The sequence below is a fragment of the Carettochelys insculpta genome, chromosome 15 (assembly GCF_033958435.1).
Source record: "Carettochelys insculpta isolate YL-2023 chromosome 15, ASM3395843v1, whole genome shotgun sequence".
NCBI classification, from domain to species: Eukaryota; Metazoa; Chordata; order Testudines; family Carettochelyidae; genus Carettochelys; species Carettochelys insculpta.
The window spans coordinates 9,949,195-9,977,145 of NC_134151.1; the positions used below are offsets into that span (position 1 = coordinate 9,949,195).

The 27,951-nt window shown below is 39.6% G+C and overlaps 1 protein-coding gene across 1 annotated transcript in view; it reads right to left on the minus strand.

The window, feature by feature from the left end:
* The window catches only part of TENM2 (teneurin transmembrane protein 2), a 1,128,689-nt gene that overhangs the window by 960,505 nt on the left and 140,233 nt on the right, over positions 1-27,951 (minus strand). The gene's annotated exons all lie outside the window — the stretch shown is intronic.

Consider the following 27,951-nt stretch of genomic DNA (forward strand, 5'->3'; position numbering starts at 1 on the left):
CACGGTCCCTACTTCGACGTTGAACGTCGAAGTAGGGCGCTATTCCTATCTCCTCATGAGGTTAGCGACTTCGACGTCTCGCCCCCTAACGTCGAAGTTGGTGCCGCTACTTCGAAGTAGCGTGCACGTGTAGACGCAGCTCAGGAGTGATATGTAACTTGTTTGTACCTCGATATAAAAGTGTACCCCAAAGAGTTGTCTTTGTCCAGTCTGTGGGGCAATGAATTATCCTGTCATTGACTGAGCTAAATCCATTGTCATGTGGTGCATATGCACAGTGGTTCAGTAGAGTCAGCTGACGACTATTATTGTCCTTCCATTTGACAATAAACCTGGCTTGGGTGCCTTTGTACTTCATCTGAATTTGTGGTCTTTGGGGGCTCTCTTGGATTCCACTATATTAGACATCTGTGCAGTGATACGCATAATTGTGCAGGTCCCTTTATCTTAATCTTCCCACAGCTGAACTGAAAACAGTGTCTATTACTCTGCTGTGGGCTGTGATCCCCAGAGTTCTGTGCCAAGGCTGGAGAAAAGACTAGAGCGTCTTGCTCAGCAGGAGAGGGTGGTGGGGCATCTAGAACAGCAAGTGGGAAGGTTCAGTGGTGTTTCAGCACATCAAGTGACAGTGACAAGAGGATCTCTGTGACTGACCCCTCCACCCCCACAGTAGTCCTATCATATGATAACACTCTGTCAGTTCCACTCTTATCTCAGGCGGATGTTAGCAGCAACTAAAATTAGGTATTTTAAAGTCAATGGTCTAGACACCTTGTATCCAGAGATTTTGAAAGAGCTTAAGTCTTTCATATTGATTTTCAGTAAGTCTTGGAACACTGGGAAGAGTCATAAGAGTGGAAGAAATGTTGTGCCAGTTTTTAAAAAGCATAAATGAGATGACCGGATAATCAGAGTTCTCATTCTGACGTCAGTCCTGGGCAAGATACTGAAGTCGCTGATGCAAGACTCGATTAATATAGCATTTAAAGAGTGTATTACAATTAATGCCAACCAATATGGATTTATGGAAAATATATCCTCTTACACTAACTTGATATCTTTTATCAGTCTGTGTTTGCCAAACCTATGGCAATGGAGCCAGTGTGGCTGGGAAATACAATGGAGTACAAGCATTCCTTCCTGAGAAAATCCAGATGGTATTTTCTCTAATTGTGGCAACCACACCCTAAGTCTTGTTGGCATTGATTGTGCTGATAATCCCAAGTGTAATGACATCTTTTGAATAAACCCTCCCCTGCCAAAAAAAAAAATACATAAAATGAATGTGGAGCACATAAAAATAAAGGCTACCTGACAGCTCTCAAAATCTTTTGATGGACCAACTTGTTTTGAGAAGCTAGGCATGGTTTTGAGACACACAATGCTGAAGAAGTGTTTGTCTCTCTCACTAACAGAATTGTTTGGAAAACAGATACATAAGATACATCGATGCATAAGACCTTTCAGATTAATCAAAAGAATTTTCTCTCTCTTATAAACTGGAATCAATATAGGTACACTGCCCAGATCTCAAACTGTAATAGGAAAATGGGGACTCATCATCAAACAGGTTTGTTTCGAGTGGGTTCCTGCTGGGATTCATTTTTACTCCTATGCCAATTAACATGTTTATCTGTTACCTAGAAATGAAACAAAATCTTCACAGATAAAATTTGCAGAGGACACAAAAAATAGGGGACAGATCATTGATACAAATCAATTTGGATCATGTGATAAGCTAGATGCAGGTGCACAGTATGTATTTTAATATGGCTAAATGTAAATGTCTACATCCAGCAACCAAGCATGTAGGCCACACTAAGAATATGAAGGCTTTATCCTGGGAAGCAATGACTCTAAAAAAAGACATGGATACTGTGGTGGATCATTAGTTGAATGAGTTCCCAGTGCAATATTGTAGTGAACAGAGCCAATGTTCCCACTGAATAAACAAACAGGGGGATCCTGAAGTAGTAGAGATGTAACTTCACCTCTGTATTTGGCACTGTTTATAAATTGGAGAGGGTTTAAATACTTGGCAGGGGGACTAATTCTGTGCAAAATTTAGACATTTCAATTTGCCAGGAGAGTGAACCGGATATATTCTGTGGTTTCCATTCCCATGTATTTCTCACTTAGAAATAAGCAAAGCCACATAGCTCAGACCGGGATTCCAAAATGCCTGAAAGTTCAGAGGTGTTTGAGTCCACAGTTTTGGTTCACCATAAACCTCACTCCTTCTTCCCAGTGTGAGGCACACTTCTTCAGCGGCCTTCTCTAATACATGCACATACCAATGTGCATATTTAAACAACCAAAAGCCTACCAAAACCCTACCAAAACACTATATTGCACACACAGTTCTCTTCATGTGAGAGAAGAATGCATGACAGACAGGCAAGACTCACTTCACTGGTTTCGTGCACACCATGGGGTAAAGTGCACTAAGGGGCTACATATTTAAACCATCTTTCTTGTGCATATTAATAAATCCCCCCCACACACTTTATCATAACAGGAATCTCTAGTGAGCATGAGGAGGGTCTATACAGACCAAATTATACACACTACCTTAGTACAACCAGGTTAGTGCATAGACCTGAATACAACACTTAGTCTGAACACCCCAAAATTTTGGAAGTATTTGTCCATGACCTTGAATACAACATAAATGTTGCAAGTGGCTGCTAGGGTAACTTCTATTCTATTCTGGGTTCATAGACAGGTTAGTACAACCAGTTAGTGCATACTGCTGCCCCATGCTGATGAGCCCATAACACATGACTGGAAAATGTTCAGATACTGCAGCGATAAGGGTTCAAAGTTAAACTTTGAAGCAGGGCACTATCCCTTTCCTAGGAATGGAGTAAGGACTTGGAAGTTGGGCTCCCTAGGGTTAACTCTGAAGTAAGGAAAAATGGGTGTGGACTCTCTGCTGGCTATTTCAATGTACTGCCTAACTTTAAAGTTAACTTCAAAGTTAGTTCCTAGTCTAGATGCACCCATAATAGAACAGTGGATGAGGGCATTCTGTTTCTGGATTATATATGGAGAATAATGCTTGATGTGTAGGGACTTCTGGTCATAATAGGATTTTGAGATTTCAAGATTCCAAGACCAGACGGAACTAGAGGTCAGGATTAGCCAACTATGCTAAATGCTTCTAAATATTGTATTATTGTCATTTTATCTTCAGTTATTTATGTAAATTATTTGCCCATTTTCATGATATAGTAAGAGCAGAAAATTGGGTATCAACAGCTAAGAAAAAAAAATCAAAGTTATTAGCTGTTTAGATGTAAACTGGCTATAGAAACTATGATTGCTGTTATCAATCAACACACTCATTTCAACTGATTTACTCTACATGACCCACATGGTATCACTAATCTGCAAAGTAAGGCCTTTTGTAATCCAACCACAGAAGGAATAATATCAGTAAAAAGGACATTCTTTTGTAAATGGTAAAATGAGCCACTGTGCTTATAGTGTACATTTTCTCTACTGTAACAGACTGTCAAATTATCACAGCATCAACAGTATGGAAGTTTACAAAACAGTTCCATTAATGCAGAATGCTGGAAGATTATATATCATCACACTTATATGAATTCAAATTGTAACATTAAACAAAGCACATGATAATGTGATGTAGCATAAAGGTATTAATTGGTATACGTGGAGTAGCAAAGTCATGACTGATTATGCAGAAACCCTTTTACACTACTGCATGGTGATGGGGGCAAAGTAGGCCCCAAAGTTCCCCTGCTGGAGGCTTGTGGCCTTACCAGCCCCTGCCCCAGGAAAAGAGCAGTAGAGAAGTCCTCCAAGCTCCCTGGGGCAGCGGTCTGAGAATCAGCCAATCAAGGACCAGCAAGCCAGTATAAAGGATGCTGCTGGGACAGAAGTACACAGTTCCTCTTTAAAGCTTGAGGAGGGAAAACTGGCTAAGAGAGCAATACCACAGACAGCTCACTGTGGAGAATTTACCAGGACTCAGGTCTGAGGTGCAGGGTCAGTTGTTGAAGACTAGATGCTTTGCTGGTAGGAAGAGCTGAAGAATCTACAATATGGTGGGTTTGGGACCTTATTAAGACAAAGCCCTGAAGTAAGGGCAAGGACAGGGTGGGACAGTGGCCCACGCAGTTAGAATAGCAGCAGAACTTTAATGAGCTGGACACAACCAGCAACTGCTATTTGCAGGGTCACTGGACTGTGACACACAACAGTGAGCCCAAGTCTCTCTCAAGTGTCCATTCAGGGTGGGAATGAGGGAAGAAGTCTGGGACACTACCTTGTTCCAGAGCTGGAAGGATTAGCCAGGATGTGCAGACACATGCCTTTAGCCACAAAGTGGATGCCAACAGTAGAGGTGAACCTGTTACACGAGTGTAGTTCTGTTTCGCTTATGTACTGTGATTGCGTATGGACTATCACTAAAAAGCACAGTATTAACTTGCTCATATGTTACTTTGAGGGGGTGTACTTGGTCCCAAGTTCCACTGCTGGATGTCTTGTGGTCCTACCACACTGTGCCTCAGAAAAAGGTGGTGGAGAGGTCCTCCAAGCAGGCTATAGTGGCTACAGGGGAAGCAGTCAATCAAGGGCTAGGAGGGCCATATAAGAGGAGGTGCAGATCTGAGAAGTCATTAGCTGCTGTGTCCAGCTCAAGGAGTGAAGACTGGGAGAACGGCTGGCCAAGAGTAGCAGTACCATGGATAGCTCATTTTGGAGAAATCCTTGGCAAACAAAGCAGAGCCCTGACACAAGGCAAAAGAAGGTACAGAGCAGTGGAGATGTAGCCCAGGAAATTAGAGCAGCATTGAAATGGACATACTAGACAGCTATGATAGTGAAACAGACATGGTAGGCAAACAGCAGAGGGTAGGGGCTGGTCCCCTCCCCCAACTCCCCATTAGCCACTGGGAGATGTGGCTTGGATCTTGAGGCATCCTGGGGAGGGTGGAGAGGATTGGATTATAGTGACCATCCAAAGGGTTGGAACCAGAAGGGTTCTAAGAGGTCAGAAATATTGCCTCCCTGAAGGAAGCCCTGGGGGAACACAGAGCAGGAATAAATTGAGAGACATTAAAGAGGGCACTAAAAGAGGCACTATTGGACAGGTGCCCCAGAGGGGTTTGTTTTACTTTGTATGTGGACTGTATAACCCAGAAGGCAGAGTCACCAAAGAGCATCCATAAACAAAAAAGGCACATGCACATGGTAAGAGGATGCTTGTGAGAGGTGAGTTGAAGCCTATTACAGTTACATATGACTCAGGTATGTGTATTAACTGGTGCTTATTAAGGAACTGCAAAGCAGCAAGAGGACTTCAGTTTAGCAACCATAAACAAGAGGGTTGGAATGGCAGAGGCCTTGTTTGAGCTAAAAGTTACTCCAGTGCCGAAGTCCTGACTATAACTCTCTACAGAATTTAAACTCCATGGGCAGGGGGCAAGAAGTATGAGTGTCAATGGGCAGAACACACCAGACGAGGGTGTGCCACAGGATCAGCAAAAAAAAAAAAACAGGTGGAATACTCACAAGGGGAGAAGGGGAGTGCTGTCACAGTAGCTCAGGACCAGAGTCATATTCATAAAGAAAGATCATGTATGAGGGAAAGACTTCAATCTTTATGCCAGAGTGGTATTAATAAAACTATTAATTTTGCTACTAGATTATTACAGATTTATCTGCATCTTTATTAAATATTAAGAGAGAGCTACAAGTATGTTATAGCCAGGATATTGGAAAAATAAATATTATGTTTAGTTAGTTATATTACAAAATGTACAAGGTAATTAAAGAAATTCAAAGAAGTTTCTGTCTGTCACCTTGGAGACAAGCAAATGTCAGGACAATTATTCTTCTTTAGACATAAAACCTGCTTTTTAGCCTTAAGTGTGTTATACAAATTCAGAAAAGAAGCATTTTAAAAATTATCTTGTTACAACTAAATTATTTTCCTCTTCTCTGTGTTTAAAGGATGTATATGCTACTGAACTTTGAGCTTTATGGAACAGATTCAATAGAACTCTAGAGCTGCGTCTACATGTGCACGCTACTTCGAAGTAGTGGCACCAACTTCGACGTTAGGTGGCGAGACGTCGAAGTCGCTAACCTCATGAGGAGATAGGAATAGCGCCCTACTTCGACGTTCAACGTTGAAGTAGGGACCGTGTAGACGATCCGCGTCCCGCAACGTCGAAATTGCTGGGTCCTCCATGGCGGCCATCAGCTGGGGGGTTGAGAGATGCTCTCTCTCCAGCCCCTGCGGGGCTCTATGGTCACCGTGGGCAGCAGCCCTTAGCCCAGGGCTTCTGGCTGCTTCTGCGGCAGCTGGGGATCTATGCTGCAGGCACAGGGTCTGCAACCAGTTGTCAGCTCTGTGTATCTTGTGTTGTTTAGTGCAACTGTGTCTGGGAGGGGCCCTTTAAGGGAGCGGCTAGCTGTTGAGTCCACCCTGTGACCCTGTCTGCAGTTGTGCCTGGCATCCCTATTTCGATGTGTGCTACTTTGACGTGTAGACGTACCCTCGCTGCGCCTATTTCGATGTTGGGCTGAGCAACGTCGAAGTTGAACATCGACGTTGCCGGCCCTGGAGGACGTGTAGACGTTATTCATCGAAATAGCCTATTTCGATGTCGCAACATCGAAATAAGCTATTTCGATGTTGGCTGCACGTGTAGACGTAGCCTAGTTGTCATAACCTTTAGATTCCAATTTCAAGAAGTGTTGGGTAAGGAACAAACAAAAATGTGTCTTGTCTAGGGGTACATCTACACTTCTAGGAAAATCAATGCACTGGTAGTCAATCTTCAGGTATTGATTTAGCGCACCTTGTGAGAACACGCTAATTTGAACTGTCATGCTGCTTCTGTTGACCTCCATACTCCTAGCAGTCACAAGGTGTAAAGGAAGTCAATGGGAAAGTTTCTCCTATCGACCATCTGTCTACCTGATGTAGATCAGGATGCCTTCCTCAAATTGATCTTTATCTGCAGAAAAGAAACAATGTAAAACATTCATATATTGGTAAATGACCTGATTGTTAGAAGGAATGTATGGTGGTATTGTCCAGCCATGCTGAAAGAAGGACATGAGACATTTGTTATGGTTTCATCAAGGCCGCAACTTTACCATTAGAGGTCTGGGAGTACCTATCAGATACAATGTACAGTGCAGGCAACCCTCTCCCTTGTTTTCTCCATAATTAACTGTGGTAGGATGGCTTTTACCAGCACACCCACTCTTTCCATCCAGGTCCCTCCACCAAATCCACTGCCAGGACATTATCAACCACTCCCTTGTAGGAGGGGTAAAGGGGACTATAGTGATGGGTTGGCTTCATGCTGTGCCAGTCATAGGAGTCCCAAGCTGCCCTCAGCTTTCTCAATTACCAAGCACTTCTCCTTAAATCCTTTCTCCAAATCCTATCCCCGAGGCATTTATCTGTTACTGTACTTCTTTTATGTAGTACCTGCACTAAACATCTGCTATACACGTACTGAGTTGTGACACAGTCTACCATCTGTCATGTTTTGCATGGACAGAGTCCACCTGAACCTGCTCTAAGGAAGGCAGAAAAAGAAAAGCAAATGCACCTAGATAAATGTGGTAGAAAGGGGAAAAAAATCACTCTCAGCCCCACTCAATAGCAGGGCCAACATGACTACAGATGACAGACAATAACCTAGTATGTTCAATACCTGAATGGGGAGGGATGATGGGCGCTGCGTAGTCAGCTCCATGAGAAGAGGGTAGGGTCCAGGAACAGGTCGACCTTTTAAACCCCTCATTCCTGGCCCCCTTTTTAGGAGTATTATCTCTCCCCTCAAGCCTTCAAGAATCAATCCTCTCACTTGGCTGCTAGGAAAAATGAATAGCTGGAAAGGTTTCAAAAACTTTTCTTTACTCTTTTTAAATGTTGAAATGGCAAACACATTTTTAAATACATACTTGCAAGCATATTAACTAAAGATGTAGTTCCTAATATAATTTTGTGATATCACTGCCGTGTAAATGGTAAAATATTTTATGTACCAGTATGGTATCTTATGGCCTTGCAAAACTAAATTACTATTAGTAACAGAGAGAAAGCTGTGCTAGTCTATATACTATCAAAACAAAAAAGCAGCAAAGTAGCACTTTAAAGACTAACAATTTATTAGGTGCTTTCGTGGGACAGACCCACTTCTTCAGAACATAGCCATACCAGAACAGAATCAATATTTAAGGAGTAGAGAACTAAAAATAGTAATCAAGGTTGACAAATCAGAAAAAATTATCAAGGTGAACAAATCAGAGAGTAGGGGGTAGGGGGGAGCCAAGAATTATATTAAGCCAAGTTTGTAAAAGAGCCCCTATAATGACCCAGAAAATTCGCATCCTGGTTCAAAACACTTGTTAATGTGCCAAATTTGAATATAAAAGAGAGTTCAGCAGCTTCTCTTTCCAAAGTAGTGTGAAAATTCCTCTTCAGTAACACGCAAACTCTTAAGTCATTAACAGAATGGCCCACTGTATTAAAATGTCGGCTGACTGGTTTGTGGATCAGGAGTGTTTTTATGTCTGTTTTGTGCCCATTAACTCTTTGTCTAAGAGAGTTTGAAGTCTGTCCAATATACAAAGCATGTGAGCATTTTTGGCACATGATGGCGTATATGATGTTAGCTGAGGAACATGAGAATGTGCCCGTGATTCTGTGGCTAACCTGGTTAGGTCCAGTGATGGTATCCCCAGAATAGATATGTGGACAAAGCTGGCAATGGGTTTTGTTGCAAGGAAGAGTCCCAGGACTGGTGTTCCTGCGGTATAGACTGTGGCTGTTGGTGAGAATCCTCATAAGGTTGGAAGGTTGTCTGTAGGAGAGAACAGGCCTGTCACCTAGGGCCTTCTGGAGGGTGAATCCTGATTAAGGATAGGTTATAGGTCTTTAATAATGCATTGCAGTGGTTTGAGTTGGGGGCTGTAGGTAATGACCAGTGATGTTCTGTTCTTGGCTTATTGGGGCCTGTCTTGGAGTAGCTTCTCTCTGGGTATTTGTCTGGCCCTGTCAATTTGTTTTTTGTTTTTTTGTTTTTTTTTTTACTTCTCCTTGAGGGTAATTCAGGTTTATGAATATTTGGTAAAGAACTTGTAGTTTTTGGTCTCTGTCAGTAGGATCAGAGCAAATGCGATTGTACCTAAGGGCTTGACTGTAAACAATGGATCTAGTTATGTGACCAGGATGGAAGCTAGAAGCATGTTGGTAAGTATAGTGATCAGTGGGTTTCCGGTAGAGTGTGGTACCGATCAGGCCATCCTTGATTTGTACTGTAGTGTCTAGGAAATGTATCTCTCGCATGGAGTAGTCGAGGTATAAGTTTATGATGGGTGCAGATTGTTAAAGTCTGGAATTCTCCTAGAGTCTCTATACCATGGGTCCAAATCATAAAGATGTCGTTAATGTAGAAGAGGGATAATAGGGGACGAGAGCTGAGGAATCATTGTTCCAGGTCAGCCATAAATATATTAGCATATTGTGGGGCCATGCGGGTGCCCATAGCAGTTCCAGTAATCTGGAGATATAAATTGTCCCCAAATCGGAAATAATTGTGGGTGAGAAAAGAGTTACAGAGGTCAGACACCAGACTGGCTGTGGTGACATCAGGGATGGTATTCCTATTACTTGTAATCTGTCTCTGTGTGGAATATTGGTGTACAGAGCCTCTACATCTATGATGGCAAGGATGGTGTTGTCAGGAACTTTTCTGATGTTTTGTAATTTCCTCAGGAAGTCAGTGGTATCTTGGAGATAGCTGGGAGTGTTGGTGGCATAGGTTTTAAGGAGAGAGTCCACATAACGGGATAGTCTGGTGGTAAGGGTGCCAATATCCAAAATGATAGGTCGTCCAGGGTACCCAGGTTTGTGGATTTTGGGAAGTAAATAGAATAATCCAGGATGGGGCTCAGATGGTGTGTCTGAGTGAATAAGGTCCCAAGTAGCAGCAGAGAGTTCCTTAGGTGGTAGTTGTAATTTCTTTTGGAATTCCCAAGTGGGATCAGAGGAGAGAGAGGTCTGTAAAATGTGGTGCTGGAGAGTTGTCTGGCTGCCTCCTGTTCATAGTCTGACTTACTCATGATGACAAGAGCACCCCCTTTGTCAGCTGGTTTGTTTATAATGTCTGGGTTATTTTTGAGACTCTGGAAAGCATAGCATTCAGCATAGTTGAGATTGTGTCTCATTTGGCATTGTTTGAGTATAATGTCAGTCTGAGCACAGTTGTAGAAGCATTGTATGTAGAAATCCAGACTTTCACTACAACCATCAGGGGGAGTCCACATAGAGTTCTTCTTTTGGTGTTGGTGGAGGGGACTGAGAGGGTCAGACTGTTGTTCATAGCTGTGTTGGAAGAATTTCTTTAGATGGAGGCAGCAAAAGGAGGCTTCAATGTCACCACAGAATTGTATTAAGTTTGTGGAGGAAGTAGGGCAGAAGGAAAGACCCTGGGATAAGAGAGATTCATGTGCTGGGCTGAGTTGGTAGCTGGAAAGGTTAACAATATTGTTAGTTGAGCTGTCATTATTGTAGTTGGAGTATCATGAGGTATGAAGTAATTTAGAAAAATTATTCTATTTTCTTTTTTGTGGGAAGTGGAAGTTTGTTTTATAAATTTCTTGTCTAGTACAAGTAAAGCCTCGTTCTGTGGGGTCTTGCATAGATGTCTGATTGTTGATGAGAATTTCAAGTTCAGATAGTTCATTTTTAATCATCTTTTGTTTATGGTAAAGAATTTGATCAAGTGGTTCCTCAGTTTCTTAGAGAGTGTGTTGCGTAGATGCTTGCTGTAGTCAGTGCAGTACGTTGATTGCAATGGGTTTTTCACTGTCAGTCCCTTGGGTACAATGTCCATTTTCTTGCATTTGGAGAGAAAGGTGAAATCTGTCTGTATCTGGGCGAATTGTTTCATGTAGCTGATGGATCTCCAAGCCAAATGGCTAACTGCAGTGCCTTGCATGTTGATTAGTAACAAAGAGAAAGCCATGCTAGTCTATATACTATCAAAACAAAATAACCCACTAAAGTAGCACTATTGTAAGAAGTCATTTAAGTATAGACTATTTATATTAATGGAGAACTAATATGCTACTAGAAGTGCTTAAGCAAATACTCACCCAACTTGGGAAGACAAGAAAAATATTTTTTCCAAAACTTCTTGATCAACTATTTAAGCTAAAGCTAATCTAAAAAGTATTTAATTTCTAAAGACTGCTTTAAGAACTAAATAACCTTAAATTTCAACTCAAAGTTAACTATACTAAACATTAACTATGAATGATTGGAATGGTTGAATTCTGTTTGAAAACAGAAGTTAATTTCCTGTGGACATCAATAAAATTGAAGGGATATCTCACAAAACAGATTGAATAAAAAGAAAGGGCTGAAGCTCTAAACTTAAAAGATATTCTGAGACACGACAAAAACAAAGGAAATATATACATGTCAAGACAGAATTACAATCTTAGTACGTATCTATTTGAACAAGCTACATTTTCACAAAATGAAGAGGTTGCTACGGACAACCCTTGAAGATACTGAGAAGTGTTCCCTCTAAGATGAGTGCTTGCGTGGCCACCCAGAGGGGTTGATGTGCTTCCCAGCTGATTAGCAGAGCCATCTAAAGTGACCCATATGTTTCTACTGGTAGTGTACATCCACACATGCCTTGGGGCACATAAAATATATTCCACCCATGGATGGAAAAAATTTAAAGGACCACTGGTAGTGAGCCAATCACATGGTGACAGTAGATTCCTTTGAATCTAAACAAGTCTTGAAGAGGTGAATTTTCTAATAATTGCATGAATAGAGGAAGATCATTCAAACTGAAGTGAGCCTCTTCAGACATGCACTATTATCCTGCTTAAACCACAACCACTCTACTACTTAGCCTGATCATCTCTCCAAACAGGATACGACAAACAGCTACAAAGAACAGAGAAGATGAGAAGAAACAAAATGAAAGCCTTCCCCATTTTTCAAAATGGATGGGTGAGAGCAAGTTTATTAAAAACACTGCCAAAGCAGTGGACACAAGAGTCTCTTGCACTGATTTTACTGGGATATGGAAACAATGTTGTAACTTAAGACACTAAAAATTTCTCCTATCCATTTCCATACAGTTAGGTGATGTATTTCTGGGGAGGAGACTGGAACTCAACATTGATTAACAGTGGGATATAACTGGAATCTTAATATTTGTTACTCCCAGTCTCAAGACAGATCAAGTTAGTGAAGTAGATGGCTTATTCTAAATTGCTGATTTAAATATTTTCTTCAATTTCAAAAGATTACATAAGATTACTTTGTTCAGCTATAAAGTCTGGTTATTAACAACAGCCAGCAGGATACTTCTCCTAAACAAATTCTTTTGATTAATCTGAAAGATCTTATGTATCTGTGAGATGATAAACTGCAAAACAGTCATGTAGGACTTTAAAGACTAACAAAATGATTTATTAGCTGATGAGCTTTCCTGGACAGAACCACTTCATCAGATCAATTTTGGAAACAATACAATTTGATCTTAACTTATTGAACAAAGAATGCCCCCGAGAGGTAGTCCATTGTCAAAGGTTAAATCCTGAATAAAAGCTTTCCACAAAGAGGCATGCAGAAGATATTGTAAAATAAGGAAGAAGTTTATCACTTGTGTTCTGTCATTAGCTTTATGTTATTTAATACAACTTAAACAACGACGTCCAGAGAAAGACACAGCCATCACTGCTCATGAACTGACTCATTTTAACATTGATATTACTGCCTTGTCTGAAATTTAAAAAAATGATGGACAGGGGAGGGAGGAGAAAGGAGTTTACACCTACTTCCAGAATAGAAAATCTTTGGATGAACCTTGATTGCATGTAGTAGGTTTTGCTATAAAGAACAAGCTTGTAAGGTGCCTTTCGGCACCTTATTTTTGTACCTTATAGGACCCCATGGCCATGTCTACATGGCTCTTTAGCATAGTGCTGCTGCCAGCAGTGCTATGCTAATGATGGCTCTAGAAATTGCAGGAATTGCAGGGAGACGGGACAGGAATTTGCTCCTTAATGATTAGAACCACACGCAATTTTGACACAGAGAGGCAGTTACAATTTAAAACCAGCACTGCAAGACTGTAAAGTAATTGGTATCCAGCATGATTACATTGACTAGTGTTCTTCCTGAGACTGAGAGCTGGTATAAGCAACATATACTTCACATTCCTTAATAGGTACAAAGTTATGGCATTTCTATGGGAATTTTCAGGGTTATTCAACTCACTTTAAGTAGAACTAATGGATCTGGCATCACCACTCAAGCAAAATCAAATGTTCAGGACACACATCAAAAGCTGAATCCAGATTAAAAATATAGTACTGTTATATCCAAACATGCTCATTCAATACAAAGAGGTATAGTTATCTTGACTACATCTACGCTAGCCCTTTCTTTTTGAAAGGGGCATGGTAATGAGCAAGGTTGGAAGATGCTAAAGAGGTGCTGGAATTTGTTTTTAGGAATAAGGAGCTTTTGAAGACTGGGGGCCCTTTCAAAAAACCCCAGTCTACACAGGTGGCACATGATTCAAAAGTAGCACTTTTGAATTGCCACAGCTACTGTTATGCTAATAAGGCACTGCATATTCATGGCAGTGCCTCATTAGCATCTTCTGACCTTGCTCATTATCATGCCCCTTTCGAAAAGAAGGGGCTAGTGTAGACAAAAACCTTGTGCCTCCAGTGACAATGAAAGATAGACCATGGTCACAAAGATGTTTTGTACATGACACTAAAGTATATCTTATAAACTATATACACGTTACAGCCTCAAACATATATAATTGGACTTACATGCCTACTTACACTGAACTAAATATATCTTTTTCTGGGATGGAGATAATGCTCCTATTAACAAGAACTGTTTTGTTTTATGTGTTTTGATTTCTTCAAAGTACCATCCATGAATTCTGGAGCCTCTACAGTTAACATTCACAGTGACTGGAATGAGGTCGAAAATACAAACAAACACAAAAATGGTTGAAGTAAATTAGCACTGTCACTGGAGCTTTTAGCATGCTGTGAAATTGCTTTAATGCAGAAACACTTTTTTAAAGATGTGCGCACACAACTAAAGTGTGCAAATTCCAATTTGCACATGAACTTTAGAGTATTTGCTCCCCCTAAATTGAATACTCCCAATGCTTTGCATATACATTTTAAAACACAGACACTGGTTTATAGCTGTCATTTGTGTCCTTTTATAATCTTGTATAAGGTTTGTAAATGCATGTAATTTTCAACTTTACATCATGTATTGTAACCCTGTACAATAATAATAATGCACTATAAACTAAGCATCTGATCTATGAATTGGTTTAACTTAGTTCAGATCTCAAAGAATGCGCTACTAATGCACTAATCTTCTGCAGAAATTGTACTGACATAGAAATATCCTTGCTCCTCATCTATTATCACTTAACTTTCAATTAACATATTGATATTGGCATGTTGAGTCTGGTCTAGACAATATAAACACAAGCATCCACAAAATAGAAGCAAATCATTGTTCCTTATTTAGAGCACAAAGAAACCTTGCCCTTGTATTTCACAATGCAGAAAGTTGCTTGGTATTGATTTTATGTGAGAATGAGTTTGTCAGAGTTTCCAAATCATTGTCAGAAACATGAATTAGTGAAATTATTGTGGTGGTTGAAAACATAGATTTAAATTATGCATTTATTACAAAATCCTAATGAACCTGGTTTGCCATAATTCATGCCACTACACAGGCCATCTCTTGGAAGAAGTAGACACTGGGGTTGCAAGAATGGGCTCTACTAGACATATTATATAAAACAGAGAGATAGTTTTTCCATACAGGTACAACAAGAAGTTCTGAGGAACCTTATAGACTAACAGATATTTTGGAGCATATGCTTTCGTGGGCAAAGACCCGCTTCCTCAGATGCATGATGCTCATGAAGCAAGTCTTTGCCCATGAAAGCTTATGCTCCAAAATATCTGTTAGTCTACAAGGTGCCACAGGACTTCTTGCTTTTGAAGATACAGACTAACACTGCTACCTCTCTTTCCATACAAGGAGACATTTCAGGAAGTTGTTTATTGTGTCCCCCCACTCCATGCCTTACCCCAAAAAAGAAAAGCAACAGAAAGAGATAATTTATCTGATTTGAAACAAAGTTGTTATTAATTCCTACAACTGGTAACACTTTGGAAAAAATATAACAGTTAGGAATCAAGTCTTACAATGCTTTTAAGATGAGACATAGGTACTACAACCAACAGAAAGAATGGAACTCTTTTACACAGCCTACTGCACATCCCTGTAACAGGACAGCAGGATTCTCCTCTCTCCCCATGTTAGTGAATTCAACAGGAGGATGCACAATTATTCCCAGTGATTCACTGATAATGTACAGAGCTCATTAGACTCCACTGTGAACACGGAAAAGAGGGAGTTATTCTCTAAGTGGAGGTTTTGGTCAATTTAGAAGCCCAGGAAAGGCAGCCAAGCCAAAAAAATAAAACTGTTGGAAGATGAGCCCCCAAAGCATCCAAACTTGTGAAGATTTGGATTAGAGTTTGGAATATTATTTTTATATATTCTTCTTGGGAGGGAGTTTTACCTTTGACTTCAATGAAAGCAGTCACACCAATGAAAACACTACCCTTGTTAATAAAGCCAAACTCCTGTACAAGTACCTTTTTGATCCTGCAATGACCCTCCAGTGAATCCCTAAGAGATTGTGCAGCATATCTATCACAATGCAATAGCGACATTTTTCAGCTGTCTGTAAGTACATGGAAGAATGCTTAGTGGGAATTCTATGTCTACAGTGTGACTAATCCCATTGTTTTAAAATATACATAGAAAACTGCATTACAAAAGCTGAGTAATTCTATGTTATTAGTGAAGCCAGCCATACATCCCACTAGCACACCGGAGGAAAACTTACTTATTGTCGGGTTTTTTTTAAAAAAGATTTGTATTTTTGTTTCCACATTTTTTTAAATTAAGCCTTTTGCCCAGCTCTACAGACATGCTTATATTCTGATCTTCCAAACATTTAGACTGATCTTATCTCTAGGGCATATGAATACTTTGAAAACTACCCAATGTAGTCATAGTATTCTCTGTATGTAAAATGCCACCTGCTCTTCTAATGTTTCCCCAATAACTGGATACAAAACAAACATACACATAATATGACACACAACTAAATCTCCCCTCCTTCTCTTCATTGTAAAGTCCTAGGCTGGGGCTATACCACAGTTCTTTCCAAAGATCTCTTCTGAAAAAACTTCTTTCAAAAGATCACAATCACACCCAAAAAAGCCGATTGAAAAAAATTAATCTGCTCTTTTGATACAGAACAGCCACACCCCAGCTGCTTTTTCAAAAGAATGGACCAAGAAACACTGTGGATCAAAAAATCCAGTGCCCTGGAGGACTGGTCTATTGAAAAAAGTGCCCTCGGGGCCTCTACACGCTTTTTTTTTTTTAAAAAAAAGAATCTTTCGAAAAAGGCGCTCGTTCTCATCCAGGAGCTGAAAAGGGCCACTGGAAAAAGTGCCACATTCTTCTCATTTAATATCAAAAGAATGCACTTTACATGTAGAAGCTCCACAGGAATTTTTGAAAGAGCACCAACTTTCTCAAAAAAAACTCACTAGTGTAGACGTAGCCCTAGCTTTATAGTTCCCTAGTCAATGAAACAAGAGCTTGCAACTTTCTCATCCAATCTACATTAATTTGATGTATGCATTAAAAATGTTGTACAAACATATTTCTGTAACATGTACAGTGTGTGCTCATTGTATCTTGAATAAAAGTGCTCACACAAAGGTAGCTTACTTAATATGCAGATAAAAGTACTATATAGTGTTGTGAGTTGGTGTAACACTCGGGGTGTGTCTACACTAGGAACTAACTTCAAAGTTAACTTCGAAGTTAGGCACTACTTTGAAGTAGCCACCAGAGGGTCTACATAGATTTTTTTCCCCTTACTTCGAAGTAGGGATCCCAACTTCAAAGTCCTTACTCCATTCCCACGGAGTACTGCCCTACTTTGAAGGTTAACTTCAAAGTAGGATGTGTGTAGACTCTCAACTTCCAAGTTCCTTACATCAAAGTTGTACTTCAAAGTAAACAACTTCCAAGATTTTTGTAGTGTAGACATAGCCCTAGAAAGATTGTAGTACCTTTCAATTAATTGTTTAAGATGCAGACTGCATCTCATGCTTTGGATGTGTCACCTTGAAGTGTTGTACAATAATTTTCAAAACAGATTTGGTGTAGATTTACAATTTTTGCTGAAGAAAAGTCAGAAATTTTGTGATGTTTCTTTTTGACACATTAATTGCTCTTCTATCCACAAGGGGAACAAAAACGGCAGCATGCCATATTTATTCAATGAAAGTTGAACCACAGGGGTTATGATACATTCTTCCTCCAAAACCAGCCAAATTATCTCAGTGCCCAACTTTTAAGAGGCTGAAATAATACTCCATCATTTGAGAATGCTGGTAGGCTTATGTGTCATTTTAACAGTGTGAGAGCAGACTGTGATCATCTTCATGTTATAGGAACCTAGAGACAAGTGGAAGGCTGGGTTAATCATTTTCATGTATACTTATTCTTACCAGATATTTAAATGGATAACAGCATATTAGTTGATGTTTTACAAAGTACATATTAGTCCAAATCCCTATAGTCAGGAAATAAGCCTGTAAACTGTCTGAAAAAATGGCTTGTTTTTCATTATTGCTGTTTATAAAGCTCCACAGTAGAGTAGTCATCTCTACCAAGAGCGATGCCTTCCCAGAAATTGGGTTCAGAAAAAAAAGCATACTTTTCATAAAAATGACAAGTATGTGATATTTGAAAGTTTAGTTGAAGTTTAATTAACTATTACCTTTAAACTCAAAGGTATTAGTGAAAATTCTAGTGAGATGGGTTTTTTTGCCAAATTACATAAATATGTACCTTGTAAAATAAGTAACTTTTCTTACTTTGATCATATTTGAATGACTTGCCGTGTCAGTTAAATATACTCAACACTACCAAAAGAAGACATCCTGCACAAAAGTCTGCCTTGAGTTACAACCCATGCAACTCTGTCATGACAATAGGATGGCAAACCCAAGCATAATTTAGGTCTCTGGAAACTGTATTAGTTCAACTAGCAAGAAAATCTGAAGTGACAAAAAAATTTACCACATGTCCTTGCAGTAAAGGAACAAAATGTTTTTGTTTAAAGAATCTTAACTGAAAACTGGACATTAGTGAATGATGACTGATGATGAATATAAAAATTGATTAATTTATTTCTTTATGAATAAACCCAGTTACTTCATTTCCATTTGAAGACTAGATTATCTGAATACAAAATGTTACCATATGCTCCTACCAGAGATGTAATCTCAGCACAACAGTGCTCTCTTTTCAAAATCATTTTAATAGGGAAGGGACAAACACAATGCTCTAATAAAATAGTTTATATGTCTTCTGAACTGGAATGACCTCATAGCTAAAGTTCTTTGTTTGTGCGTATAGAGTCACACACAAATTATGGTTTGTTTCATTTAAACCTGTAAGAGAAGGAAAACAAAGCAGCAAAGCTAACAACATTTATCTCAATAAACAGTGATTCTGCAGTTTCCATCACTCCTTATGATGTCATAATGGCAATACTTATGATGCTGCAATTGCAATACTAAACATATTTCCAATTAAACCATGGAGGCTAACCCTTCACTGAAGGTAAACTGACTTCCTTTGTTTTCTTGTACTTAGATGCTATATAATAAATGCAATTGTAAGGTTCTCTCTCTCACCAGATACAATATATATAATAGATAAAATGGCAGGCAGGAAGACTGACTGTTTCTCATTACACATTTCAAGATTTGTATTGTGTTAACTCTCGTCCCCTTTTCCCCAGATGAGTTCTTTCTTGTCCTTGGTTTTGTCAAGGCTCCTCTCCCTTCTGTGGCATTACTGTATGTTTCCTCACCCCTTTCTAACATCATGAAGAAACACAGTATGTAGTACACACTCTGATAATAAATTTTCTCCTCCGTCTGAAATATTTGCGTGACAACATACATGTGATTGAATGCAGTCTTCCCAGTTAGACAGTCTAAAATCCTAAGGGAATGTATACACTAAAAGGAAAGGCTGCATTTTCCCAACAATCTTTTTGAGAAGAAAAATGTCTTCAGCACTGGGAAGTCTGTTTCAGACTTAAAATGGAGGAGCATATTGGCTATGTCTGCACTTGATCCCAACTTCGAAGGGGGCATGGTAATCAGAGTGATGGTAGATTACTAATAACGTGCTGGGATGCATATGCAGCACTTCATTTGGCAAACTCTCTCACGCAGCAACTTTGAAGTGTCAAATTTCAAAGTGCCTGCATGTGTGTAGCCGCGGGAACTTGAAAATAGTCTCCCATTGCCCTCATTACCATGACCCCTTTGAAGTTGGGGGCAAATGTACACATAGCCATTCAGACCTAGTGACCTTCCTCTATGCACTGGAGGAAAACAGGTTTTTTGACCAGAAGATATTCATTGAGGTAGGTCGCAAATTCTTTTATTTCAGATTTTGTTGGCTTCAAAGTCTTTGAAGCCCACAGCGTAACTGCACTTATCTTTCAATGATCTGGGTCAACATAAAAAGAGATCTATTAACCTTTCAGAATTAAAAATCTTCAGCGAAAGTGTGGTGGGGGGCTACAGATATGCTGGGCCCGTGGGCAATGTGTGGGGCCCAGCTTCATGCTCCTGGAGTGAGTGGGGCTCAGGGCAGCCAGCCCTCAGCACTGTCCAGAGCACACCACCCCACCCCCACCCCCACATTACTGAGGGAGCAATCAGGGCCACACATAGTGAGCCCTGTGATATTCTGGCAATGATTTAAAAGGCCAGGGACTCCAACAACCACTCCTGCTACTGTGTAAGACACGTTATTTTTCTCTAAAAGTAATCTCCACTAAATCAGAACTCACTAAACATGAAAGCAGCAATAACATTCCAGAAAAGTTCTCCACCCAGACGATACCAAGATCTTCCAATGTTTTTCAAATGCAAAGCCTTTTCTTAGTAATTACAGCAAAATCCTAATGGTTAATGCTGAAATCTAACACTGAGATGCTAGTCCCTCAGCTGATGCAAAACTGCATAGCTCTATTTACAGAACCCAAAGATTCAGTCCCATGACTCTAAACAATGAAATAAGAACAAGGCCTGGCAACATGCACACATCACTGGAACAAAAGACATTCTGCATGTCCTTAATGGGCAAACGGGTTCCTACTTCTGATCTTGCAGCTCCTCTGCATTTTAGACTTAAAATGAGAAACATAAGATATTTTCAGGTGTAAGAAAATTATTATTCTGAAGCTAGTCATCCTATGCTAAACAACGAGGTAAGACCACTGAATTCATTTCTATAGCGGCTGAACCTGTGCCACCTATTGTCTGCTAATTTCCTATATGACATTCCTGAAAAATGAAAAACTTCTAAGAATCCCTTGGAGCCAGTACTTTGACAACAGCATGAGGACGGTGGTGAACACAGACTGCACTTGTTAATTATGGCACCTGGATGTCTTCATGAGATAAATGCATTCACTTGAAATAAACTGTCTTTTCCACTCGGGGTACTGGATAGCTGTTGCTCATGGAGCTCATCAGGATATGGACTACTTAGAAACATTCAGCATTACAACGACATGAAATCTTGCTTTATGTTGTAAGACACCCTTCCAGCACTATGAACTGAAGCATGAGTAGATGATTCTACAAAGAGGCACTGGAATCAACAGAGTGCCTTATATTGAACCATCTTTAAAGCATGACAGACTGGTTGGTTTAAAAAGAACAGTGTAGATTCCCCTCTTATTTATGCACATGTAAATCAGAAGTGAACCCAATATAGTATCACGATCTAGACTTATAGCAGAATAATGAAGAGAGAATAAGTCCAGGGGCATGTAGCCTCTTCTGTGGTAGATCTGAAGTATACCATATGAAGGAGAACTGTCCTTGGTGCTAAACACTGAACTCTCACATGTTTTCTCAGGGTAGGACTAGTCAATGTTGCATTTATGTATCAAACTTCCCCATTAATCCATGGCAGCAGGATCTGCTTATGAAGGTGATCCAAAGTGCTTAGAGGGGAACTGGCCAAGAGCCAGTAAACAAATCCTTTCTTCAATGTGAAAATGGTCTCTTCCTTTGTCTCTCTCCCACTGAGAGGTGTTAGGAGAAAGGATTGTGGAGAATCTGTATTCAAGAGTAAAACTAAAAATCTGAAATAAACCCCAAAATCAGACAACTAGTATTATTTTCTCTGTTTTAGCAAAAGCAGGACTGAGATGAATCAGTCTGCAGAACACTATATGTATAATATGTCTGTCTCCATATGCTGGATGGGAAACTAACACCCACACATCTGCATTAATGCAGGAAGTACCATAATCACAGGCAATCAAACTCCAAGTGAGGCTCCATCTTTCATCAATGAACAACTCAAATTAGAAAGGCATTTAATTGCAAGCTGCTGTCTAAAGCATCCACACCACTGTTCCTATTTTTGATAAATTATTTTGTTGGGTGTGTTTCAGTACAAGGTTTATGATCTCCCTCTTGCAAGATGACTTACATAATCTGAGAGCAGCAGCTATTGTGCTTGTCAATATGGGCAGGCAAAATATGAAGGTATTCAATACCTCCTAACTCCACTCCCATAATGTCACAAAATAGGTTCTCTCTCATTAAGACAGTCTAATATGACTGCACTTGCCACAGAGCTTACTTGATTTGAAAGGAAACACACAACACACAGGCACATATAAATCAATGGTTCCTGGCTGAAAGGCTACATTGAATTAGGAAGGACTAAAGCACATGTTTGAAGTTAAACGTGTTAAACTCCTTTGTTGGTGTAGGTCTACACAACCAAGTTATTTAGAAATAACAGCCATTATTTCAAAATAACTTTCCTAGCATCTACACAGTGCAACCACTATTTCAAAATAATTTGAAATAGCAGTTGGCTTATTTCAAAATAGGTAAAACTTATTGCATAAGGAACGGCACCTATTTCAAAATAAGTATTTCAAAATAGGGGGGCTACGTCTACATATGACCCTCCCTTTCAGAAGGAGCATGTAAATGAAGCAGGTCAAAATGCTAATGAGGAGCTGATATGAATATTCAGTGCCTCATTTGAATAAAGACAGGCACCCACACAAAAGCGGATTGATCTTTTGATCTGCTCTGTCAACAAAAAGGCCCACCAGAGTGTCTACACAGCTTTTTTGTTTACAGTTTCTATAAAAAAATGCATTTTGTGTGGAGATGCTTTGTGAGTTTTGTCAACAAAACCCCAGCTTTGTCTACCAAACTCTCTAGTGTAGACATAGTCACATGGCTTGTGGATACACGTATAGGAATAACACCTGACACGAGCCTGCATTCAGGAAACAGATGGGGAACTAAAATGACAGTAACTGAAAACAGTTAAGAAGAATTTCTGTTTCTCTGTCTCCTTCACCATCACCCTGCCTCAGTTCCTTTATCTTGTACATTTGATAACAATTTTGGTGTGATCCTGGCTCCACCAGAGAAAGCTACATAACCTCCACTCACTTCAAAGAGTTCAGGATTTCTCCTTTTATAAAGGGTCACTTTCCTAGCTTCTTTGCAGATTAATCTTCTCTACTGATTAACAGATTCATAAATACCAACAAAGAGAAGAAAACTTGAGGGTTTTAGGGGTTTTTTTGTTTTTGTTTTTGTAAAATAAGAAATTAAAAAACTATGCACACAAGAAAAAGGACAAGCAGTAACAGGCTTAAATTGAAGCAAGGGGTTTAGGTTCAACATCAGGAAAAAATCCTAACTGTCAGGGTGGCTAAACACTGGAATAGATAGCCTAGAGAGGTTGTGGAATCTCCATCGCTGGAGATATAAGAGCTGGTTACATAGATATCTGTCAGTGATAGTCTAGAGAGTGTGTGGTCCTGCTGTGAGGGCAGGGTACTGGACTCTCGAGGTCTCTTCCAGTTCTAGTGTTCTATGATTCTATGAAAAGAAATGCTGCTTAACAGTGCACAACCAAAAACTACATTAGTCAATTTTTTTAAAATCAAGTTGACTATTTCTTGGCAGAGTAGCTGAACTAGTGAGAAATTAGGCTTGCTTACAACACTGCTGATTTGAAATAGTCTTTGAGGATACTGCACTATTAATCAGAACTATGGGTGTATAATGGAAATTACTAGACAAACAGATCTTAAATAATAGAATGTTAATCAAAATAACCAGAATGCCATTAATATAGTAATAATCATATAAGATAATGTCAGTCAAATGACTCATTAATCCTCACAAACTCTTCACTGATTATTGATCACAGCTGCATATCTTATTTATTTTATTTGCCTATGTCTAGACCAGAGAGTTTTGTAGAAAAATCTTGCGGTTTGTAGACAAAACTCACAGAAACTGTCAACAAAAAGCTGTGTAGACGCTCTAGGGATCAAAACATGAATCAGCATTTATGCAGACACAATCTGTCGACAAAAGTTTTGTCAGAATCTCCTCCAACAGTACTTTCTGTAGACAAATGCTTATAGTGTTGATGTAGGCTTTATGTTTAAATTAAGAAATGCAAGTTAAGCATTTCCTGCAGTAACAGTGCTCCAAATTATGAAAGCTGCGCTATTCAGGAAAGCACACTGAAACAATGGGACTTAGAATGTGCTTAATGTTACTTAAGTAACCTTCCTGAATCAGAATCCAGGGGAGTAATTTCAGCAATAAATACTTTGAGCCAGATATTGACCCTGTAACCAAGAGATTATTCAGAGATGGCAAAAGCATGACTTGTACTGAAATAGGCTGTCAAACAGACTTTAACAGAATTCCTACTACAACAGACCAAAATGAATTGAAAAAAAATACCAGATGTAACATTAATTTTGCTATATGCACTTATATAATATTTCCTCTTTTTGCCAATATATTTTAATTTATGTTCCTGAACATAGATCAAAAACCATACACGATCACCAACATAGCCAAACTGATGTTGCATTTGCTATATAATATGCAATTTACAGGAGCTGTAATGTTACCTTCATTGTCAAATTTATTGCACTGTCAAATATGGTTTGTATTTTGGTCTTTTGGGACTTAACTGTGTATACATACATTGACATCTTTTTATTAACCATCCTTTAAAAATTAAAAAGAAAAAAACCACCTGATGTAAGGGCATAATAATAGTAACATGTAAATATTCTCACATTTTACTGTGTTGAACTGTGAGTAGGGCACAACTTTCCTCCTGGTGCCACTATGAAAATGGAGGCAGTTTTTGAAAAGTTGTGTTAACTAGCATTGGCTCTCATGCCCAAAACGTTAGGAGATGGGTGCACTGCCACATTAACCATTAGCCCGTACTTAACACACTTGCCTGGGATGTTGGAGACCAAGGTAGCAATCCATGCTCTTATTCCAACTTTCTGTTTCAAACATCAATTTAATATACAATCCTTAAATGAAGGGTTTACCAAGTATTACATGTCAGGTACAGGAACCCAGTTGTTCCCCTTTACAAGGTCGTATCCTGACAACCAAGCTATTTCCACTTTGCCAGGATGTTCATTCTCTTTTCTGTTAAAGCTGTTCCACTTTGAGTAATTAATATTATTTGGAGCAGGCACTGGAACTCACAAACTAGCCCCTTTTAAGAGTGTTACACAGACAGCTGGGTTATCAAGTCACTCTGTTTTTCCCTCTGTCCAAAGACTGTGAAACGTACTATAGCCTATATCCTATATCCTTTGCTGGGGGGAGCTTGAAGGAATAGGGTTTAAAGAGTTTAATTTAAAGAGTGCAGCATAATCTCTGAAGCATCTGTATATATAGCAGTTAGTAAGTTTGCTTCAATTGCACAAGTGCATTATAGATAGCTCTTATACACTAAAAGTAATCAGCTGAGAGATTGTTCTAATATCTTTTCAAAATGTCAGGAACCCATCATACTTCAGCTCTGTGATTAAAACTTACAGTACTCAACATCTGCTATTAGCAACTATTTAGTTAATGCCCAGCTCATTATCATCAAGTGAAAAATATCTGGCTCCTCATTTTTTTTGTATCAGAATTCCAGAGGAGCCAACAGTGCAAAAACCCCCCAAAATGAATCTTTTCTCCTTTAGAAAACATAGAAATATACAGCCAAATACAGTAAGACAAAAGCAAATCTATACTCTCTTTGAAAGTTACAAGCCCCTCCAAACAAACATATTATACCCCAAATTTAAATGCGCATAATAATGGGCCAAAGATTTCTCTGGAAAGTGTAATTACAGAGTGAAATTCCCACTCCACTGAAGTCAATGGGAATTTTGCCTTTGACCTCTAAAGGACCAGAGTTTTTCCTAGTATCTGCAAAAAAAGATTAGTATACTACTGGTGCATAAAAACAGTGTTTTGTTGATTATTATTTTAAAATTATCTGATTATTATCTTCATCAGGCATTCTCTTGCTGCTTTCAAACAGAATAACAGTGGGGTCATGTATTTATTTCCTAAAGAAATACTTTACTTTCTAAAAATCCTGTTGCAGCTCTGGGAGACAGCAGATGCCTAATAATTATCCGGCACCCAGTTGCAGAAGTTCAAATTTCTATGGGAAATCTACCCCAAAATGAAATCAAAACTCAGACATTCCCATTGCAGAATATGACATTACAGTTGTCCTTTTTTTCTATCCTCTCACTACCATTCTTCATTGCTGTGTACCCTGAGAGCTCTTCATCTACAATGACAGATGAGAGAGCACATGAATATGAAGGTAATTTACTTAGTAGAAAATCCTTCTATGAAAATGGACTCTTACTTTTAAAACACATCTTGGAAAAATGTGCAAGTATTTGGTTTGGTTTTTTTTTAATTTTGCATGTCATACATTAATTCTCTGGATGAAAGTAGCGACTCATGATCTCATCTGATGGCTCCACAGAATGCTAACGTGAGCTAAGTGCCACTGGCAATAGTAACTGATTGTTTCAAAAGATGTTATTATGGCTGGAAAAATGCTTGGTATACAGAATCATTTCAAATCCATGGCTGGCATCACAAATTACTACACAATGTCAATCTAAAATGTATTTTTTCCATTTAATATGTTATGGCTCTAATCACATGACTAGTTAAACATAGGAGTAAGTTTTCCACCAAAGTCCAACTGTATATATTTATTTATTTCTACTGAGATTAATATACATGGAATATTGAAACAATTACTATTATCTTATAGCAGTGCTTTTGATTTTGCATATTGAGCACTTATTCTACAAACACTTGAAGTATGTATGAGTTTTACTCACATGAGCACAAACTTGCATTCCAATCCTGCAAAGACCTCCACATACATTTATCATTATTCATTGCAATTATTCCCAAGGTCTCCAGTGGCTGTGACTTCAGCTGTAAGCTCCTTCAGGAAGAAACTATATTTTTATTCAGCAATTAGTACAATAGATTCCTCACAGTTACATAATAAGTCTTTGCAGGATAGGGCTTTATGTATTTATACCTACCTATGGCAGAGCTGGACTAAAACTAGAGGGGAAATACCTACAATGTTAATGTTAACCCCCTGATTTAATTATTCACAAATCCAACGTATCTTCTAGGTAGGATGACCAGATAGCCTGTTTTTAAAGGGACAGTGCATCTAAACTCTCTTGCAGGTGTCCCAACTGCATCTATGAAATGGGCAAACTGTATTTTCTGTCTTTTCCACATCAGTACTGGCAGGTCCTGCTGCTGGCTGATCTCTGCTCAACAGTCATCCACCCACAGCATGAGGTGAAGGAGTGAGTGTCCAGAGACTGATGAAGGGGTAGGTGCGCAGTGCTGGTGGTTGAACAAAGATGCAGTGTGTGGGGTCAGCCATTTCCCCTGCTGTTCTGTCAGTGCAACCAGATTTATGTCCTGGCTCTTGGCCAATAGAACCCTGCCCCTCTCATACCATTTCCAGCCAGCACTGGGTGTAGGGAGCAGAAGGGGTTGTATAGGAAGTGAGGACCAGATCACAGCTGGCTGTTCAGGGAGGCACAGCCTCCGTCAACCTTCCCTACCTGGCCCTCCATACAATTTCCTGACCAATGTGGCCCTTGGGCCAAAAGGTATGTCCAACCCTGACTCAACCACTTCCTGCACCCAAGCTGGGTCATGTCAGTGGCAGCAGCAGTCTGCAGGTATTAGCTGCTGTTCAACACTCTGCAGGAAAGGAGGGAAAAGAAGCTTCCAAATACAGGAGTGGGGAGGGGTATGAGTTCTGCAAAGATATAGGCCAGAGTCATCCTTTCCCCACCGCGTCCTCCACACCTGTGACTGGAATCAACTCCTATCCATTCCTTCCTGCATAGTGCCAAAAGGCTGCTCCTGGCCACATTCTGGTGTGAACCCTGGCAGAAATGTGGAAAAGTGACATGTGACCCTGAATGGCCTCACCCATGTATTGACTCAGGACGACACAGCACCAGTTACCAGGAGAGAGGGGTCCATCCCAGCGACCTAGCCACACATGGAGGGCAGAGATCATCAGGCAGGGAAAGGAGGGTGACACCCACACCCACACCCACACTGTGTGAGATACATACATGTACGTGTGTGTGAACCACAAATATTTAACGATAAGGCAAATATAAAGAATACAGCTACGTAGTATTTTTTCTTTTTTCAGTCAACTTGATTATAATTTGAATGTTTGTACCACATAACTCTGATTGCCATTGAACTTTCATGATTACAAGTAATTTTACCAGGTGTCCCAGAGTGAGCACATATGGTCACCCTACTTGTATATTTTAA